This window comes from Lichenostomus cassidix, chromosome 2 (assembly GCF_008360975.1).
Source record: "Lichenostomus cassidix isolate B80296 chromosome 2, HeHo_3.0, whole genome shotgun sequence".
NCBI classification, from domain to species: domain Eukaryota; kingdom Metazoa; phylum Chordata; class Aves; order Passeriformes; family Meliphagidae; genus Lichenostomus; species Lichenostomus cassidix.
The window spans coordinates 92,223,088-92,242,613 of NC_139482.1; the positions used below are offsets into that span (position 1 = coordinate 92,223,088).

The 19,526-nt window shown below is 42.7% G+C and overlaps 1 long non-coding RNA gene across 1 annotated transcript; it reads right to left on the reverse strand.

Annotated features, from left to right (window-relative positions):
• Positions 1-737: 737 nt before the first annotated feature.
• LOC146441782 (uncharacterized) lies at positions 738-3,992 on the reverse strand. Its single transcript, XR_014849525.1, has 3 exons — positions 3,474-3,992; positions 1,291-1,428; positions 738-873 (listed from the first exon to the last, which is right to left on the reverse strand). It is a non-coding gene; the product is annotated as an uncharacterized LOC146441782 (long non-coding RNA).
• Between the last annotated feature and the right edge of the window lie 15,534 nt (positions 3,993-19,526).

Here is a 19,526-nt window from a genome sequence, read left to right on the forward strand (position 1 = left end):
TGTGGGGAGGAGGTTTCTCTGGGTTTTCCTGAACCTTAGTAGATGGGGTTTGTACAGAAAATATTACGATTTCACACAGAGAAAAAGGATTGTATGTCCCTGGCACAGGACACCAAATAGGGAAATCCTGCTGGCTGTGTGGCTGAAGGGTGTTTTGGTTGGCTTTTGTGGCCTGCCATGCCCACCCAATACTCAGAGGTTGCAAGGTCTCTGGTCTTGAGTGGTCTCTGCAATTCTGCATGATTGGGCCCATCTATAGTATTCACATATTGCTGAAAGCATCTGGTAAAAGGCAAGAGCTGGGGAAGCTGCAGCAGAAATAATTAGTGACTTGTTTCAAGCCATAACCCCAGGTGGGGCTGTGGGGCAAGACACAGGGTGTCTGTCCACATGCTCATCCCATGAGCACTGGCCACCCACGGCACTGTGATGGTTCTGGTTCTGGGTCCAGATCCAGGTCCATGTCTGGGTCCAGCCCTTGGCAGCACTGACTGTCATTAGCACAAACTCATACCGGAGTGCTGCCAGGTATCTGGGATCCAGCCATAGCATTTACTGTGCAAGGATGGGCCTAAAAAGCTATATCCTCTGGTGCTAATGTACTTTCACAACCCATAACATTTAGGGCAAGGAATCGATGGCAAGCTTTAATCAAATCTCGTTAAGTATTCGTTGTTAGGCACATTTTCTCCTCACCAGCAAGGTCTACTAAAGTAATGTTGTGAACAGCCCTTTATTATTTCTGATCCAAACTGGCTGTGCAATTTAGACAGGAAAAGGTCTGCTGTGTATTTCAGCTTCTTTCCGAGTGAAAAAAAATCAATCGCCACCAAAAATCTGAGAAGAGCAAGAACCCAGGAGCAAAAATGTCAGCTGTAAAAGAAAAATGGCAAAAGCACAATTTGTACGTGAACTGCATAGCCTCACAATACGAAAACCTACCTTATTTTGATGTATGTGTAATTGATTTATAGAAAAAAACCCCAACCTGTGTGTCACTGTTGGGGAAAGCAGTCAAGAAATATTGTTTATATTAATAAATGGAAATAATTTATAAGCTAATAGATGAGTCCGGATTTAAACTACACGTAAATGGCAATAAAAAAAGTGTGCTGTCTATCCTACTCATTCTTGGTAATAATGTAATTTTCAATTATACTTTTGTTTTGGAAAGAGAGAAGGAGATTGTTTTCCTGCAAAGGAGTAGACTTCATGCAATACTGGATACAAGAGCTGTACTTTTCTTCTTACCTCAGGGAAATGTTCTTTGGAAAACATAGTGTTACGTACCTGAAGGCGTGTGCCCCTTGAAGTGCTGTGATACTTGCGTGGGCAAAAAGCCTTTCCACTCAGAGGGGTCCTTTCAGGACCGGTGGAGATTGATGGATTTCAAAACCATCCAAGGCACAGCTCTTTGTCTCCTGAGACCTTTGGTGTGTGGAAATAAGAATATGCAAGTATGACTAATATTCACCCATGGCTGTGAAAAACCTCTTCCCACAGAGCTTTTGTTAATTCTGTGCCCATGCGATGCTTAGACTTGATCCTTTAGTGACTGGAAAATCATAATGGGATTCAAGGTACATTTTGAATAATAATTAAAATACTGAGAATTTCACATCAATAAGTCTTTCAAAACAACCTCAAGAACATTTGCATGGTTTTGTTTTTCATAGTATCACCCCTCAACCATTCATTTTTGGTGCATTTCAGAAACAGTGGAACTTTTTTGTCATTATTCATTACAACCAGGGAACCTGAGAGCTTAATGGTGAGTCTGCAACAGACCCCTGGTAGGGCAGCTGTGATGAAAATATAGTAGATAAGTTTGTATAACATTCAGTAATTCACAGGTAACTATATTAAGAATTCCGAGGAAATGGGTGATATTTGCAGTTACCTGAGGGAAACAGATGAAAACTTTCGTAACTTAAACCAGTAGCACTAGTTATTTTGTTTGTTTGTTGTTCCTTTAGAAGAGGTCCTTTCTTATACTCTGTCTTAGCATTATATGCTTAACATATAAACCCTCCTTCATTTCATCCTTCTGAATGCAGCAAAACCTTAGCACTTCTCAGCTGAATTATCAGCAAATCTGGTAACTCTTGTGCAGAATGGTAGAGGTCTCATACTCAGCATCAGTGAAGAGGTATTGTGCTGGTGCCATAGCTCTTAGTGGGACAGCACTACTGCTCCTCACTGTCATACAACACAAGCTTGCAGGTGTCCTGTGAAGCCTTATCAAGGATGCCTTGACCTTAGGAGACAGCTGCTGAATGAAAGGAAGCTGTTGGGTCACCAACCTTCTCCCAGCACTTGTGATACTTAGGATGAGTTTCACCTGGTTATAAAACTATGCTTGCCAAGCACCAGGGGCAGTGCAAGGAAATAACTCTGTCCAGCAGCCAAATGTTTCCCTTTTTCCTTGCATTAAAACTGTTATGTTCGTAAAGTGAGGACTTCACTGTTCTGCTGGACATTCTTAAAACCCACAAGCCCTAAATTTCCAAAGCAGGCTGCATTACCTAATGCTTTGCACTAAATAGCTTTAGTAAAATAAAATCCATACATAAATCCAAAGGAATTAAATTCCTGACTGGGCCTAGGGCCAATGTCATTTAAATCCCTCTTAGACTGTATTTAGAAGCAGAGTTTGATCCTTGCACTACCTGGGGGGAGATGGGAACTGTGCCACAGCATCTTCTCCCAAGATCTCCCCCTCCCCGAGGAGAGGGCACAGCACAAGCTCCAGACCTGAGCATAACACCCTCAGCTCCTGCTCTAAAGACAAAGAGAATGGAGCAATCTGGACTTTTTGTATTATCATATCACTGCCTGCTCCTCTCCTCCCTGAGAACTGTATGGGCCTAATATAGTCCGAAACTTTTAGATGGATAAGATTACTCAAGATAAATCTGTCTTGCAGTGATCTAAAGAGGGTTTCAACACTTTCTTACAAAATACATAAGGATCTAGCAGTCACCTGAAAATAATAATGAGCTGTTCCAAAGCTGGACATTTTTAAACAGAGTGGTTACAGTGTCCACAGCACAGGCACCAGCGACCCTGTGCCATATATAATGTCTTCTTTTGTTAAGCCTTTTAGCTCTGTTAATCCTTTTGATCAGAGTAAGGAGCGATATATTGGAAAACTAAGCTGGAAAGCAAACAGAAAATGATGAGAAGGAACAGGCTATGCCTGTGCAGTGGAGGACATCAGGGCAGAAGAAATGCACAGGACACCTAAGAGCCTTAAAAGCATTAGTACAGTCACCAGGCATGGAGTGGTCACTCCACTGAGCAGCTGGTTTGAGAAGTCCAGATAAAAGCATGTTTTAAAGGATGAAAATTTTAAAATATGAAAATAGCCAAATTTAGCTCTTGCCACATGAAAAGTTAAACCCAAGCAGGATAAATATGTCAGTGGTGTAGATGCTGTGGCATGGTGTTTATGATGAAATGGTTTTTAATACCTTGGGGATTATGCTCCTGTCCCATAGGTGAAATTGCATTTCTCAAAGCTTCCGAGTGCTGGTGGCAGCTTTCCGAGAAAGACACTGGATCCTGAAGTCCTCTTTGCAAGTCACCTTCAAAAGCCAGCGTGGGCTGCAGTCGCCCACAGCTGAACTCTTGCACCTCTGCAAGAACTGGGTGTTTCTCTTGAGGAGAATCTGACTTACAAAAGTATTCATAAAGCATGTACTAAATAATGGAAAGCAGCTACTTTCTAAGTGATGGACATCTGTAGGGAATATCAGTATGCATCACAGAAATTCTGGGAGGAATACAGACCTCCAGTGACATACTGCTATCATGCTATTAAAACTGAAAAATACTTTTCACTTTTCTTAGAGTTGCCAAATTTTTTTGAAGTGAGCTCCTCACTTCTAATTTTCATGTCTGTTGTTTTCCAACATACCCAACCAAGAGTTGCTTTCATGTTTGTGACAAGCAAAGCTCTCCACTTCCAAAAATGTTACGTTGCTTGCTCTGATGCTGGAGTCAAATTGCTGGGGTAAATTTTCTGGATGCAAACTAGCATATTTAAAAACAATACAGAAATGGAGCTCAAATTTCCAATTTTGTTTTTAACATTAATATTTTAGAACACCAGGACAAAATTGAAAAAAAGGATGAACATATTATAAGTATCAAGGAAACAGTCTGCAGTAAAATAATAACAATAATCTTGTCACCAAGTTTGCAAAACTGCTTAGTAGGAGTATCTGTTATGTATTTTGCATAAGATGAACAGTCATGTAATGCTTTCACATAACCATGCTTCAGTGAAACTAGGCCCTTTTATTTAATATAAAATGTGAGATAAAATTTGAACCCTTATATTAAAACAGCATCTGTTGCATTCACCAAATCTCAACAGAGTAGCAGATAGACCCACAGTTAGGGAGGAGAACTCTGCAGTACAGAAGTGTCTCCCTTTCCCACCCCTGATCATCCACAGAGACCAAGAACACTGGCCTCTCCCAGCAGCAGAAAACACAGACAGGGACCTCAGAATCTGACCAGGTCAGAGGAATTATCTTATGGAAAATATGGAAGATAAAGTAACTCCCACAACCAGCTTTACCCTACTTACCCTTTCTATTTAAAACCTGTATTGAAGGGAGTTCAGTATCTGAGAGGTTTTAGTTTTGGGGAAGGGGTGGGCTGATGCATAATTGAATCATTTCTAGTTTGGAGCGGCAGAACAAAGCTAGGATTTCACACCAAGTTCCTAAAATCTAACCCAAAAATGTCAAATCACCTTGAAGCAGAAAAAATAAACTTCTAAGAAGAATGTAGACAGAACTATTCAGCTTGCCTATAATTGCTTGTATTTCCTTTGCTTTTCTAGTGCAAGAGTATTGGATAAATCCAGTGTAATTTAAAATTTAAATAATTAATAATTTACCTACACATGCATATGGGGGCATTTTAATATACTCCGAGATCTTTAGAAACACTGAAGCATTACATTAAGTTTTTCATCTGGAATTGAGAAACTACTGGATTTTATTATTGAATCATAGAATATCCTGTGTTGGAAGGGACCCACAAGGATGAATGAACTCAACTGCTGGTCCTGCAGATGACAGCCCCAAGAGTCACACTATGTGCCTGAGAGCATTGTCCAAATACTTCTTTAACTCTGTCAGGCTTGGGGCTGTGACCACTTCCCTGAGGAGCCTGTTCCAGAGCCTGACCACTCTCTGGTTCAGTCATGGTATGGTTTCAGTTGGAAGGGACCTAGTTTCAAACCACACTGCCATCTTCTTCATGCTAAGCTAAATGTTAGCTGATGATATCTCTGTAATGAAAACTGCCATTCTATCAGTCCTTTTTACACACATGAGGTAAGCCCACAGCTCTTGAGTGAACTATTTATTGCTCATTAACACTGTGCTTGTGGTAGGAAGCTTGATTAATCCATTTCCTTTTGCCCTTTGTACAATCTCATGAGCTGGGCTGACTGCTAACAGGGATTGACTTGGGAGCTTGACTCAGCCACCTACTTTCATGGTGCTTCTCATGCACCTGTACTGGGAAAAAATTTAAATTATTGCAGTTCCAAGAAGACAGTTGCCTGCTGAATATTAAGAAGTGCACTGCCATGGCCGCCAACAGCAAGGACCTAAAGGAGGATTATAGAAAAATCCCTTTTCTGTGCAATATGCAGGTGGGATTCAGAGCTAATCAGCCCAGCCCAGCCAGCCTGGCTCTCTCTGACATGCAGCCAGAAAGCTGTAAGCTGTCAGGGCATAAAGGATAAGGAGAAAAGCATCACAGCATTTTGCCAGGTAGTGGAACCCACTGCACAGTGACCAACAGCCACAGAGAAAGGCAGCAGATATGCAGGAATTTCCACAGGAGATGCTTGGTTCACAGTCCAAAATGATCCTGTGAGCCTGCCCTTCTGTACTTCCCCCCTAGCTGATGGGCCAGCTGGTGGAAGAGGAACATGGATTTCTCTAGGAGGTGCCATGCCTTGCACCAAACTGAAATGCTTTCTGCTTAGGTCATTTGCTTGGAAACACTTTTAGGTGCATACAAAGTTATAGTCTCCTCTTTCTCACTATGCATTTCTGTGGGGCAGGGAAGAGAGGATGGGGAATGTCAGTACTGACAGTTCCTCAGGCAGCTCATAGCTTGGGCAGATGTTGCTTGGTTACACTCTGAATAATTTTCACAGTTTATATTTTGCATTACAGTCACAAGGGCAAGAGATTTTGAATACATATATAAATCAGATCTGAGATTGCGGGAAACAAGTTGGTAAATTTTGAAACAAACAAATACATATAAATCAAAGACCCAGACAGCCTGACTACCCCTCAACCATGACAATACTTGTAATTTGTTTAGTGAAATTTTCCACAGTTGCTGGTCTTGATGGCACAGGTTGGAACTGACAATACAGCTGATCTGGTCAAAGCCAGCCACCACTGGAAAGCTGTGAAGAAAAACCACATTAGCAGGTTTAGACCCTCAAGAGATGTCAAAATACCAAAATCCCTTTGCAAATATCAGCAGAAGGTACCTACACACCTTTGATGAGCGAATTTGCATGCGTTCCCTTGCTAATCTAGGCAGGTCCCACCAAGCATATGATGTGTATTTAATATCATATTGGGTTGTCAGGAAGGACAAAGGCTACTTTCTCTCTCAAACCAGGGACTGGCATGTGTCCTGCTTACCCTGCTGAGCCCTCAACTGCTCAGCTGTCCCTGCAGACATCCTTGTGTGAAATCCATGTCACTCCCATAGCCCTGGTTCAGGACAGGGGCCCAGGGAAGCCAAGGAGCTTCCAAAAAGCTGTAAGTTCATCAATAAGAGGTTTACTTCAGGGCAGGAGACAGCAGTGATTCTTCTCCCACGGAGCAAGGGTCTCCTTCACAGTCACTGCCTGCCTCCTCTGTCATCAGCACATCAATATTTCACATGACTACTGTGGAAGCACACTGAAATGGGTATTTCTAAAAAACATGGTTATTTCTGAAATCATGAACTATGTTCAAACATTATCCAGCCTAAGGAAGGGCAAGAAAAAACGCTTCCCTTTGCAGCTGGTCTGCATGGTTTCTGAAGGTGGGCTGGAGCTGGAGTGGGAGTTTGCCTGAGTCAAGTCTGAAGGATCAAACACTTAGAAATAGTCCCTCTCATTCTGTTATTTCTTAATTGTATGTCTTCAGTGCAGCTATCACCTGTCCCCAAACGCCAGATGAGTGGCAGAAATATCAGCCCTCATTATTTATATTTTTGACATTGATTGGTAAAGTAAGGGCAGCTTCAGTTTAAGTAGGCATTGGTAAGGTACATGCCCTTGGTTTGGTTTGCCATCCCTGCAATAAATCACAATTATACAGGAGACTAACTTGATGACCCCAAAAATATGCACTGCAGTGGTTTTTTCTACCCTTTCGAATAGTCATTATCACCAGGTTTGTTACACCTCATCATTAGCTAAGAAGAACACAGTCATGTATTATTTGTGAGTCAGATCAGTCATTACTACTGACATTAAAGTTCTCACTATTTTAAAGATAATTTTTTTGTAAAATGCTTTGGTCCTTGTGGCATCTTAAACCTGTTGCAGTCAATTTGATATATTAAAATGATGGGAGTTTGGGTGCTATTGTTGTATTGCCATTTGTATTTAAATTTTTTCCATTCAAGTACCCATTAACAGAGGCTCTAAAGAGGTCAGAGGGAGGTCTGGTAGACTAAAATCAATCATTTCCGTGGTGCTACCCTGCTGAATTAATCAATTAGAAGTGTTTTCAAGGCTCTTTTGTGCTACTTCCAACACTTGTGTATCGCTAGACTATATATTCAAAGAGTCATGCTGCATGAATTAGCTTTTGTGGAGGATATGCCTTTCTTTACTTCTTAAAAAAAAAAGACTATTTAGTTGGTTGCAGGATATCAGTCTTGTTCAGTGAGTCGTTCCCTGGGTAAATGGTCAAAGATGTGTCTATGTGAAGGCTAAGAAAATTCATACAAACAGAATTATAGATTATACTTTGCATATAATACCTATAAATATAAGATAGTGTATATATTTTAACATACAAAGAAGATTTTAAAAACTAAAGTGAAGAATGTGAGATCACTTGAAGCTGATTATTTGGCTAATTGTGTTTCAGCTCTAAGACAAGGACTTGTTGTGATCTCACCCTCTGTCTTTATATGACATGGTCTCCTTCACCATACATCAAAAGCTACACAGTTCTTCTCTCTCATATGCACGTTGAATGAAGCCCTGCAAAAATTATTAGTAAAGTATTATCTGTTCTGGAACTATGGCTGAAGATCATAATCTTGTTTATTTGGCACAGAAAAATATGGGCATTATCTTTGTACTATGACACAATTATCTTGGCATTGCCTTAATTAGCAACCATAATTGCTAATTAAAATGAAAACAAGGTACTTTGTGTCTCAGGTATTTTCATTAAATATAATTTACTTTAAAAAAACCAAACAGTGGCAAAACCAGATTTCAAGGCTCTTCTAAGCCTATGTTTTTTCCAGCACAGGCTCGGTGTGTGTGTGACAGTAATGTGAGCAAGGTGGCTGTGCTGTGTGTGCACCAAGGGCTGGCAGGGTGCTCTGGTGGGCACATCTGTGGGAACAGGGGGTCTGGGAGGTGCTGTGCCTCCCGCTGGAGAGGAGTGGGAGAGCTGCCCTTCTGCACAGCTGTGGAGAATCCCCCTCCTGAAATTGCTCTCTACTCTGATTTTTCATTTCTTTTGCATGTTTTGCTCTTGCTGTTGCTGAAAAATAGAAGCTTAAAACCCTCTTGCTGTGGTGGCAGATGGGATTTGGGGGGCATTTATTCCTTGAAGGCAAAAATGTGTGTCCAACTTATGATTTCATTTGTGTGGAAACATTACAGTGTGGCTGGGGCAGAGATGCTGAGTTGTTTATGCCAGACCTCTTTAATCAAGCTGTCCGTAGAAAGTGCCAAAAATGAGGCCATTTTTTTTGTCTCAGTTACTTCATGAGAATTGTTCAGTCACATAGAAACAGTATGACTGAAGAGAAATATGCAGGTTGGTATTGCAAGTAACCAACTGGAGGCAGGGTAAGGTTCAATAAATGCAAATCAATTGCATGCATGATAAACCTGTATGTACTGCTAAATGCACTTGAATTACTAACACAATGTAGAGCAAGTCTGGTGGTCACGGCTCTTTGGTGGCACATTTTTGCTACAGCAAACAATCAAGGGATTGAGTGGTCCATGCTCCCTGCCCTGTGACATAAACCTGCCACCTTCCAGTTTCTGTGAGTCCCACCAGAGGCTGTGACTGCTTATGTTCCCCACTGATGGGCTTGCAATTGGTTCATCAAAGATGCAGCACAAAATCCTAAAATCTCCCAAAGGAATGTTTCCCCTTTTGAGGGAAAAGAGAATAAGGTACTCTAGGGGCTGGGACTTTCAGTGTGATACATTTAGTGCTCAGCTACCCCCAGGTTATGTAGAATTAGGTACAATTTGTCCAGCATTTATGTCCTTGAATGTGAAAGAACCCAAAACAAACAAACCACCCTGTGAAGCTGAGGGAGAGTGGTGTCATTCTCCCATCCTTGGTTTAGATGAGACCATAAAAGGACTGAGGATTAAAACATCGTGCTCTGTCTGCCGAAGTTTAAATTTGCCGTGACCTCCCTAGCAACAATCACAGTTGACCCCTTTAGGGAGCCTGTGTTTCAAGCCCACTGATAGGGGATCCAGCTCTTTTCTCAGATAAAGCCAAACCCTGGTTGTTCTGTCTGTAGTCTGTTATTGCCAAGGTTTCTGCGCTCTGTTGGGTGTATCTCCTGTGCAGCTACATGAAATAAGAATTGAAAGGTAACAATCATTCTCAAAACTCACATAGACTCTTCTTTTAGCCATAGGTTACCAAAGTTTGGCTCCTACAGAGACCACTTTCATTACAGGCCCACCCCCCAGTGGGCTCAATTCTCATGCCAACCTCCTCACAAATGATGTGACCTCCTGCCCATTAACTGAGAGGGACAAGTTTGTTTCTGTGAGGCTCTTCCCAAGCCATTACATAGGATCTAGAGAAATATGTTTGGGTAAAACAAAAGGATGAGCCATCAGCAGCCTAAAAAAATGAGGTTCCAAGCTGCTGAGCCCAGGTGAGCCAATTCCAGCTCCCTTTCCTGACTGCAGAGAAAAAATTCCTGCTGTGTTTCCAATGCCTTCCTATTTGCTTGCTATAAGGAAGGCAGCTGACTATCATCACAATGGCATTTGCTCATAATATTTGTATATTACTCTAATACACATCATAATGCGACTGCTTTTGTCCCTGAGCATTACATAGTGTCATTTAGATGGAAAAATTAGCACAATTACCAACTGAAGCAAAAAAAGCCATGCTGGGATGCTGCAGCACACAAAATTAGAGTGCAAGATAGGCTAAACTAATATATTTTGGTTCAGATAATGTGTCAGCCTGTAAGCAAGGCATTTGTCATCTCATGTGAGATGTTCTTCTGAGAGCTGTGATTTTTATAAGAGAGCAGCTCCAGCAGAGCAGAAACATGGCTACTGCTGGTAGCTGCAGTGTGGATGCTCTGTTGCTGGCCCTGTACCCATGAAGGCAGCCAGGTATCTACTCACTGCCCAGGGACTGCTCTCGTCCCAAAACCACCCGTTTTCAGAAGGCAGAAAAGGATAAAAAACATGAGGGAAGCAAAGCAAAGCAGTGAGCAGTACTGGGTACCAGGAAAGGGTCACTGATCTCCCATTAGCACTGCCCTGATCCTGCACATGGAAGAGCTTTACACGCAGGTGGAAAGTAAATGCACTGAAATATGCAGCTGGAGTTATTCATGTCAGTTCTCCTAAATTGACACATTTGTTCAATTTGTACCTCCTTATTCCCGTGGTTAAGGTTTGGCATGATCTGGAGGGAGCTGACTTTGGTCTCATTACCTTCAGTTCCTGATTTCATGCTAATTAGCCACGATAGTTTCACACAAGTCCTGTCTTTTTCTGTCATTATTTTACCACCGATGTTCCTTTGTTAAATACACAGGGAAGCTATAAATGGAGATGTCAATAGAAATGAATTCTTTGGGTTGTTTGAGTGAGCCTAAGTACCCATGACACTCATTAACACCCAGCTACATTTCCCTTTACAAGAAAAGGCTTCTGGCATCATGCAGCACTGTCTGTAAGCACCTATAGCTATCGTCCAGAAGCACTCAAAGTATCTTGGACATGTTGCTAATTAAAGCCCAGAGCCACCAGAGGATTTAGGTGGGACCGGCATTCCTGGCAATTGTAAATGTTGAGTAACAAAGTAGCACAGCTGTTTGGTGCATGTGCCATACACACATGCTGGTGCCTGTGTTAGAACTCCCACAACCCACCCAAGAAGACCCAGCGCTCCGAGAAATTCTTCTGTAGCTTAGGTTTTCCTGATTGAGCTCCATTAAGGGGCTCTTTGTGGGAGTAGATGAGTGCTGGTGTCAACAGCAGTGTGGACAGAACGACTACAAAGCTCATATAAATGACTTTATCCTGTGAAGGAGCCTCTTCCTACTGCCTGGAGATACCAGGCTGCTGCACTGAAAATGGTGTCATGTCTTAGAGGCGCTGAGGTATGCAGTAGCCTCTCTGGAAGTCAGCAGTGAAACTTCGTGGGGGTGTGCTTAATGGTGAAAATATTGATGCCTATAACCCTTGAGGAGCTTTGGTTAGTCTGAATCTCAATGTTGCTGATGGACTGAGGAGGGCAGGTTCCACCAGAGTTGCACTGTAGGTCAACAGACTTTTTGTTCTTTTTTGTTTGGGTTTGGTTGTAGTTTTTTTAGCCTTTCTGTTATGGACAAGCACAGAGAACAACAAAAGAAAGCAGATGAACTTCTGATTTCTCAACACTTTTTGAGATCTTTGTAATAGGTTTCCACTGCTCTTCATTCACTTTCTTTTCATGTGTCTAAATTTATATTTGTAACAATTCTTGCAATTCTGAAAATATTCCTTCCTCTTTGTTCCCTCTGCCACTTCATTAGCATTGCAACAATAGTCATGAGGGATTCAGAACGGGTAAAGTTAACTTTGGAGTCTCTTTTGCTTTGGAGGATGATGTAAAGACAGTATAATTGGTAATCTGTGTATTATCTAGTGACCAACTAGTCACTGGATTAGTTATGGCTAAAAGACAGTATTGAGGTGTTGAAAATAAGACCAAATGTTTGGTTTGGATTGGAAGGCTTCCTGCTGGATATCTGTGAGTGGTTTTACTTGCTAACTGCTGACATTTGGTATTTAGCAATAGGAATACTTAGAGAGGAAAACCTGGAAAAGCCACGAATCCACAGTGCATTACCAAAATCTGTGGGAGGACCGGATGCCAGATACCAAGTACTAACTTTGTCATTCTGTCTAATTATACAAACTGTATAATGGAGGGGTCAGGAATATAACCCAGCTCTTAATTTCAGCATCTTCCAAGTCTGTTATTTCACTGTGAGGTCACTGCTCTGTCTGAAATATGGCTCCTCACAGGAGAGAAGGACATATACTCACTCCCACATTAAAACTGCTCAGAGCTAATAGTGATGCTAGCTAATAAGTTCGAGGTATCAAATTAATAGTTGCACTGAGACAAGACTGAAGGGTACCTTCTCTTGACAGCCTGCAGATATAACTGCAAATGCAAAAACCATGTTTTTGGGCACAGAAGCTCTTCTTCAGGCTGGAAACAGCAGACTAACACCAAGCCATGTGTACTGGGAGTTGACTAATACTGCAGAGTTTATCCTAACAATACTAATCCCTTAGGTGTCTCAAGAGAAGAGCATTGTAACTGTGGAGTAATGGGGAATGCTAGACAGAAAAAAGGTGATTAAATCATTAGCCCCCATCATACAGACAAGAAATAGGTAACTATCACATTAAGGGATTAACTGGGATAATACATGAGAGAAATAAATTTCTCAGTTGCATTTATATTTTTTTAGTAATAGTAGATTTACACATTCTACTTCCCAGTCTAGTATTTGGAAATATTTTGTGGACCTACATTAGGGTTTTTTTATGTGTAAGATTTGTCATGATATGCATCAAGAAAGTCCCTGCAGGATGAAAACAGAACCCAGATGCGGAGAGTGCTGATATTGCAGTGTTGGAAAGAATAGCACATCAGCTTCCTGCTGTGCCCCAAGCAGACACATGGCCTTTGGGACATTTTTCTATTTTAGGTGATGTGGTGGGCACTCATGAGAGAGGAACTGATAGTGCCATTTTAACGCCCTGGTTTCAAGAAAAAGCCCACAAAGCAAGAACAGTTCCTGCTACAGCTTGCATCTTAAACCTCGGTCTCAAATATCTTCAACCCCAAAACTATCACATCTGATTCATTATAACTAAGTTCTCCTCTCTGCCTGTCACTGTGTGAGAGCCTGGAGCCAGTGAAAGGTGTGTGCTAAGCTAATGAGATTGACCAGAAATGAAGAACATTGAGAATTTACATGAAAGGGGAGGAAAGTCTGTTAGTTAGATTCCAAAGAAACCATCACTGGCTGCAGCAGACTTGGAAGATTAGTGTTGCTATTGGCCACACCTGGGTTTTTGTAAACATGGGGTTTTCTGTTTGATGGGTTCAAAGAGGAAGATGGTGGTTAGGGGTGGAATGCCTATAAATGCTTTCTCCAAGCATTGACTTCTATCCCTATCTATCTTTAAGCAGTGGGATTATTTCTTTTTTTTCCCCACCTTTTTTTCCCTTTTTTTTTTTTTTTTTAAAGAGGGTGTTGCCAAAGGGTGTGCTATGACAGCAGCATCCTGCAGTATGTTATTTGCTTCCTTCCTAATCAAAATATTATGGAGTTGTTATTGCATATCCCTGCTGTAATTTTGGAAATGTAATCCCCAGCATTTGGGGGATCACACTCCTCCCTGCCATGTAAACTTCCTAAGTGGATTCTCTGCCAAGTTTTCAAGTGTTCCAATTTTAAGTTATTTTGATCTTATCTCTGTTGTGTTTCCGTAGTGCATTTTACCATTAAAGATTCTTTATCACAGTCAGAAATTACATACAATTACACTCAGGATCTGTGAACACAGGCTGTGCAGTCCAGAGCTCTCTCATTTAATGAAGACTGGGCAAAAAGTTACCTGGGCTGCTCCAGAAACTCAGTTTGAGAAGAGGCATAGATTTTGTAGCTCCAGTTTGAACTGCTGGAATCTGGCTCCCCTAACTTTCATGTACCACATATTACACACAAACATGACCCCTCCAACTTTATCTGGTCTGGAGTATAAATCTTAATAAAGAATTCTAGACTTTTCTTGTTGAAAAGCTGCAGCGTTCTGCCAAGAGAGCCAAACTGACACGGGTATAAAAAAGAAAGAGTTTTGAGTTGTGACTGGTGTCCCTAAATGATGCAATAGCACAAATAGGTAATAAATGTCCTTTCCTGATTCCTGAAAGCTCTCTGTAGAGATGGGGTGTCCTGAGGGAGTTCCCCCAGCAGCTGCTTTTCAACGCTTGTTGAAATGCCTGCTGCGCGTAGCAAGGGCGTCAATGGTTTGAGATCCCTTCACACAGACTTGCCTTCAGTCGTCAGCTGTGCTGCTAAAGATGACTCCCCTGCCAGCCACACGGCTTGGAAACACCCGCAGCAGCTCCGGCACAGCTGTGCTGCCTTTGCTCCTGGCACATAGATTAATTCAGAGATGGAGAACATCATGTAACAGCCCAAATCTTTATGCTGATCCTGGGGCTCTTCTTCCTTAATGGGGAAGAACTTTGTGTACTTTAGGATGATTACATATTTCTTTTTTTTTAACACCTTTTCTTAACTGCTTGCTGTTCTGCCCTCTGTCTTGGACACCCAGGCTCTCACAGCAGAGCATTGCATGGCAATGGAAGATGCATTCATCCTGGTGAGACTCAGGCACTGTAACCCAGGGATTCATTTGCACTCACACACTCAGAGACTTATTTCTACAGCCTGAGTTAAATGCAGGGACTGGCATACAAGATAGGAAGCATATCTTCTGGTGTAACTCTTTGGAAACATCCACAGCATATTTTGGATCAATTAAACAATTCACACTCCAAAATTATGCATTATGCACAAAGCACAATTGCTTAGATATGTTGAGGGAGATGGAGGCAGAGACTATAACTGAAAAACCAATTCAAAACTGGCTTTAGAAGAGCTTTGGCAAGTCTGACCATTCCATGGAGCAGGCAGGAATGTGAGGTGCTAAGGTCACAGACAAAAGCAGAGACTAAACCCAGAAGGCCTAACTTACCTACCTTCAGAGCAGCTGAGCTTGCTACTCCAGGGCACTGATTACACTTTGCCATGGCAAAGTGAGCATAGCATGATCCACTAGTGAGAGGCTGAAGAAAATTCTCAAACACAGTAGGACATCAGTAGCTCTGCCATACCACATGCTGGGGAGGAATAACCATTCACATCTCCCACACAAACTGAGCTTCACACCCTTGTGAAGCAAGCCAGAAGCAGTGGGGTCCTAAGAGTTGTTCTGAGTCCCACCTCTTATTGCCATGCAGAAATGGCTTTCAAAAAGCTTTAAGAAACATTTTACTTCAGCCAAAATCTTGATAATGCACAGAAAAAACCCTGTGTCAAAAACTCCATGTGATACTGGTGAGACAAGTAAAACATTCATTTATGAGAGTTTTTCTCCCCTGGGAGCTGCTAGGGTTGCTGGAACATACTTTGCAATCTTGGATGAGCATTCCCTGGTTTATACCCCATCCTCCCTGGGATTACAAATCGCATGCAAACCAGCACTCTCCTGCTGGGACAGTCATGCAAATAAACAACTCACTGTTATTTTATGACTCCCCTTGATTTTCTCAGTGAGACATTTCTAAGCAGCAAATAGCAAAAGCAATACCACATAGCATCATCTCTTGCACTTGGAGATCTCTAGCACTTGCAGCTGGGCACTGTACATCCTTGAATGTGGGCTGGCTTACATATGAACCTCCCTGTCTTCTATTTTCTTTTTACTAGTTTTAGTAAGCCTCTACTTATGTATTTTCTTTTCTTATGAAAACTACCGACAACAGCTGATTTATGATGTTATTCAGCTGAATTAACCCATTCCCCACCACAAATAGCATACGTTCTGCCCCTCTATGTCATGTACAAAAAGAGTTTTACCACTAAGATCGACTCAAAACTGTTTCATCCAGACATGCTTGCTCTCTGCCTTGCCCTGCACCTCCCAGCAGCTTGTGTGCTCATTCCATCTCATGTGCAGCATGATATCAGATGTTTGCTATCATGAGTGGCCAGCTACCAGCAGAGCTGAACCAGTGCCAAGCACAGGGGCTGCGGCAACACTTAAGCATCCCAAAATTCCCCTCCTGGCAGCAACAAGTATCAGGTGTGGTTCATTTGGGGTTTTTTTGTACAGACCCAGCTGTGAGGTCAGGACAGGACAACATGGGAGGAGCCCCCGGCAGAGCACAGAAGGACATTGGGGACAGGGAGAAGGCTGCTTGTGGGGTGCCAGGCAGCACTGGGCTGGGGGACTGGAAGCAGCTGTGCCTTGATTTCATCAAGGGAGCTGCTCACACATGGCAGTCATTGTGCTGCCTGCCTGGTTGGGGTCCCAGAGCCAGCTAGCCAGCAGCCAACCTGTCTGACCAACATGTCACATCCAAGCCCTGGCACATGCCCAGCACTTTCTGCTCTGCAGTCCCTTTCTATTGTAACACCGAGGGTGTGATGTGAAACCACAACATTCATTTAACTTCAGAAAGGGGATGTTATACTCAAAACCATAACTCTTTTGGACAAGTACACATTTTTGTTTCCTGAATCAATCTTTGCTGTTGTGTTGTCCCTTTGACAAGTGCCTGTCAACAAACTTCAGGGGGAAAGGCTTGACATTATTGTACGTAAAGGCTTCCTACATACCTTACTCAAGAAAAATAAGGAAAAAATGCCTAATCAATACATTCCCTTTAAAATGTACATAAATTCAACGTATTTGCTAAAGGTAAATAATGTTGCATTGATGCTTAGTCTTAAACAGAGCTGGCTTAAGACTAGCAGACTATAGCAGAGCTGGCTTAGATTTTAGGCAACATTTTTGAGGGTGGACACCACAGACCAGTGAGACAGGCTGCTGAGAAAGGCTGCTGAGAAAGGCTGAGATCCCTGTCACCCAAGGTCTTAGGGAACAATTTAGGCAACACCAGTCTACAGTGGTGTTGTCTTGGGACAGAAGAAGTAACTTCTGCAGGTCTAAGAGTAACTTCTTTAGGCTGGAGAATTGGGTGGAGAGAAATCTAATGAGGTTCAACAGAGGCAAGTCTAGGGTCCTGCACCTGGTGAGGAATAACCCCAAGCACCAGCACAGGCTGGGGACTGACCTACTGGAGAGCAGCTCTGCAGAGAAGGACCTGGGAGTCTTGGTGAGTGACAAGCTGACCATGGGCAGTGCCCTTGCAGCCAGGAGGGCCAATGGGATCCTGGGGTGCATTGGGAAGAGTGGGACCAGCAGGTTGAGAGAGGTGATCCTTCCCCTCTACTCAGCCCTAGTGAGGCCACATCAGGAGTGCTGTGTCCAGTTCTGGGCTCCTCAGTACAAGAAAGACGAGGAGCTACTGAAGATGGTCCAGTGGAGGCCACAAAGATGATTTGGGTCTGGAGCATCTCTCCTGTGAGGAGAGACTGAGGGAACTGGGCCTGTTTAGTCTGGAGGAGAGAAGACTGAAGAGGGGATCTCATTAATGTATGTAAATATCTCAAAGGTGTGAAACAAGAGGACTGTGCCAGTGGTGCTCAGTGACAGGACAATGAGCAATGGCCATAAACTAAAACACAAGAAGTTTCACCTCAACATGAGGAAGAACTTCTTTTCATTGAGGGTGGCAGAGCACTGGAACAGGTTGCCCAGGGAGGTTGTGGAGTCTCCCTTTTTAGAGATATTCCAAACCCACCTGGACATGTTCCTGTGTCAACTGTTCTAGGTGATGCTGCCTTGGCAGGGGGCTTGCAGTAGATGATCTCCAGAGGTCCCTTCCAACCCTAACAGTTCTGTGATTTTGTGATTCTGTCTCTTCCAGCCCTATTTTAATTTTCTAGGCTTCTAAGTTTTTCCTTTGTACCTCTGTCCTTAACTGATGTCCCCATTCAGTGTAGGGTAGCAGCCAGCAACAGCTCCCAGCATGCTCCCAAGGTGGGAGATGGATGCCATGCAATAAACAGGAGGAGCCAGGAGGGGAGCTTCCAGATGCTCACCTCCCTGAGCTGCAGGATGGGGGCAGAAACACCATCTCCTGCTCAGGAGATGTGGCTGCTTCAGGCCACACACCACAGGCCAGGACCCCATCCCCATCAGCACCGAACAATGTCCTTACCATCTGGCTGTGCTGCTTCTACAATCAGGCTGTTGTTCTGCAAAAAGAAAAATATACAAAAAATACCAAAGTGTTCTTCTTTTAATTTATCCTATGAATGAGATGCTTAGCTTTTAGTGTGCTTTATTTTCCTGGATTGGCAAAATTCTGCAGAGGAGGAAAGTTGCTGAGGGTTTATTTTGTGATGAGAGGGCACACCATGTAGAACACACCCTGGGATTTGCATAAGGCAACTGAGCACAAGCTGCAGTAATTTGTATTTATTTTATTATGTCATCTTTCAACATTTTTCCTGCTCTTTAAAGACTGACTTACTGTTAGAAGGAGTAAAGTGTTTTCCATGTGGCAGAGAACTTGTTGTCAGGCAGTAACCTCCTGGCAATTGCACCTCGATTTCTGCCCTGAAAGGACATTTTGCCAAGTAGCTTCATCAAGAAATCATTCTCCTCCATTCACTGCCACAGACCTGTCTGATGACTGTGGATAAAGCTTTTCCTGACCTGTGCCTGAGTTTTCTCAAGTATTCCCAAAGGAGTTATGCTGAGTGTTTGCTGCTGAGTGTTTGCTGGTGAGATGGGCCCTAGCAGTTCCATACATGACCACAGTTTTCAGATCAAGAGGAAACGATGACTGATTGTCATTTCTGCCTCTACTGGTAAGTTGCTTAACTTCACTGTGATGGTACGAAACATCTTGTCAGAAAGTTATTTGGGATCTTGTTCCAAGAAAGAGATTTTCACCTTCAGGTGAACTACAACTTTCATTTAGGGTTTCAACATCTCTTTCTGTCAGGAGGTGTCTCTCTCAGGCCTCCTGCACAGCTGCTGAGGGCACTTTACCTGGGTCAGGGGCTTAACTTAAATGATGCTACACAACCAGTTCTCCAAACTCCTTCCTTCTTTGTTCCTTTTCTCTTCCTCCTCTCCTTCAGCAGAAAAATCTGCCAAAGATGTACCCAGATTCAGCTGCAGTACCTGTGGGTCTTTCTCACTCTGACTCTTTCTCACTCTGCAGTTCTACAGCCCCATGACTTATCTACAAATTATAAATTGTCTTCTTGAAAGCCATGTTTCCAGCCCATAACCAGGTTAAGTGATTGCATAGCTAGTACAAGCTGGTGTTTGGCTAACAGTGATTTCATTG